Consider the following 3,147-nt stretch of genomic DNA (forward strand, 5'->3'; position numbering starts at 1 on the left):
ACTAGACTAAGACTAGACTAAGACTAGACTAAGACTAGACTAAGACTAGACTAAGATTAGACTAAGACTAGACTAAGACTAGACTAAGACTAGACTAAGACTAGACTAGACTAGACTAGACTAGACTAGACTAGACTAGACTAGACTAGACTAAGACTAGACTAAGACTAGACTAAGACTAGACTAAGACTAAGACTAGACTAAGACTAAACAACTAACTAACTTACTTACTACACTAACTAACTACACTATATAACTAACTAACATACTAACTAACTCACTGACTAACTAACTAACTAACTAAGAAGGAATATGACTTGAATATTACTAGGCTAAGTCTCACTAACTAACTAATTAACTAACTAACTAACTAACTAGGACTAAGAATATAGCTAGAATATTACTGGACTAAGACTTAACTAATGAATAGCCTATGATAAGTAAAAATTATTTCATTTAGTGAAGATTGTCTCCGGCCTCCTGTAGGTTAGTGGTTAGTGTTCTAGTCTGGTAGACCGGAGGTGGTGTGTTCGATTCTCACTTGAGGTACTTGTTAAGGAGCGCACAACAGGCCCGATAGAGGCCTGGGTGTATTTCTTCGGATTTGATGTATATATGTACATCCTACCTTCAAACTTACTAACTAACTAGTGAAGATTGCTGCTGTGTACATATGCAACTGTTTCTTGTTACTTATATACACGTGGGCGTATGACGTTTATTTAGGGAATATTAAAATACATGTAACTAATACGCATAATGGAACATCTTCAAGAAAACAATTCTTAAACTCTCTAAAAATTAACGATCAAACTATTTATTTACCAGCTTAATAAAAAACACATATAATTTTTTCAAAAATATGTATGCTTTTTCATACAAAATTAAATATTTTTTTCAGAATTTTCCCAATTTAACTTCTGATTCAACCCATGTCAATAACTTGGACAATTAAACATATCTATTAAATATTTTTCTGCAACAAAATAAATAAAATTCACAATAAACAAAAATTGATTTGTTTCTTACGATAAGAACTATTGTCTGTGTGAAAATGTGTTACGATAATAAAATGATGACACCACATAAATGAAATTTATTTTACGAATGTAAGCTAATAATGTTTAAATGATTCCAATATAATTCTAAATATGTTAGGCATTCATAAGTAATATCATGTTTGCAAAAACTCTTGGGTTAACATTTGTTATTTAACAAATGTTAACGTAAAAGTTTCTGTTTTTTTTTGGGTTCCTTTGTCTACAATACTACTGCTCATAGTTGCTTCTGTTGTTTTGGTCAATATGTTGCCACGACAAAAGAGCTTGGAGCTGAGGCAATAGAAAGCCAAAGACAAGAATGTGTTTGAATGTGTTTTTGGCAAGTAAGATTGAAACTTTGATATCATTGTCAATAATAATAATTGAAAACATTTTGATATTTATTGAGAATTTATTCATTTGTGTTTAAGTGTCCTCTTCACACAACATTTTCATTTATTGTCTCAATAGAATTTTATTTGATATTTAAGTAATTAATACCATTTTAATTAGATTCATTTACTTCTTTATTAAAAATAATATTTATTAGAGGTTTGTAGAACAATTCATTAACAAATCTTTGATAAAATGTTATGAATGAGATTTTTAACTTTTCATCTATAGAATTAATACGTATGAGTGATATTTTTAAATAAATAATATTCATACGCCTCCAGTGGCTCATAGTAAATATTTTTATGTATTCAGCAGTTTTAAGTAAATAATTGACACTTAACTCATTTTAATTCTATTAATAATTAATTTTTTCACATTAATGTCACTTACATAACTTTTTTATTAATTATTCTTTATTACATATTCATTTAACAAAAATAACAATCAGTCTAGACATTTACGATTCATAGCTATTTTTATAAACATTCGAATAATGTGGGATTATATTGCAATAAATATATAGACTGGAACATAATTAAAATCTGAAGCATATAAATTAGATTCAAGATTTAAAAATAAACTAAGTACAACAAAAATACTGTTAACTAGACTATGAAAATAGATTTAAACAAGACTATAAATAAAACTTGGGACCACTGGCCTCCGGTAGGTTAGTGGTTAGAGTTCTTGTCTGGTTGACCATAGGTAATAGGTTCGATTCCCACCTGAGACACTGGTTAAGGAGTGCACAATAGGCCTGATAGGGGCCTAGGTGTATTTTTTCGGAATTGATGTATATATGTGCATCCTCCTTTCAAACTAAATGACTAACTAACCAAGTGGGACTAGAATGGATCAAAGATGAAAAATATTAACCAGACCTGGAACTATAGTATGAATCAGACTTTTAGGATGTAATTAAACAATCTTTAGCTAAGAAACTGATCCACTTCAATGACATAAATACGTGCTTAGAAATTTAATTTAAACAAAGTCATTTAATGACGTCAATAACAAAATAAATTTAAATAATTCAAAAGGAAATATTGGGAGGAGGCACACACATACATTTATGTAGCGTTCTAAGTATGTGAAGAAATAAGCGTGATAAAAGACATATCAGGAAATTTCATTGAATCACCTGCTCATTTTATCAACAAAATTAAGCAATTCTACGTGATTTGTATTTATGAATATTTATAAATGAAATCTTTGCACAAATTTAGATATTACTTAACAGATGCCAAATAACATTCTTGTATGCACGTTTTAAGTAGACTTTTTGGTTACTAATTTAAAACAGACTTTAATTTTAATATTAAAGATTATAGACTGCTATAGACTCCTCTATAGTCAAGTCTGCTCTATAGTCAAGACTATAGACTCCTCTATAGTCAAGACTATAGACTCCTCTATAGTCAAGATTTTAGACTCCTCTATATTCATGACTATAGACTCCTCTCTAGTAAAGACTATAGACACCCCTAAAGTCAAGACTAGAGACTCCTCTATAGTCAAGACTATAGACTGCTCTATAGTCAAGACTATAGACTCCTCTATAGTCAAGACTATAGACTCCTCTATAGTAAAGACTATAGACTACTCTATAGTCAAGACTATAGACTAATCTATAGTCAAGACTATAGACTAATTATAGTCAAAACTATAGACTCCTCTATAGTCAAAACTATAGACTCCTCTATAGTCAAGA

This window comes from Lucilia cuprina, chromosome 3 (genome assembly GCF_022045245.1).
Source record: "Lucilia cuprina isolate Lc7/37 chromosome 3, ASM2204524v1, whole genome shotgun sequence".
Taxonomy (NCBI): domain Eukaryota; kingdom Metazoa; phylum Arthropoda; class Insecta; order Diptera; family Calliphoridae; genus Lucilia; species Lucilia cuprina.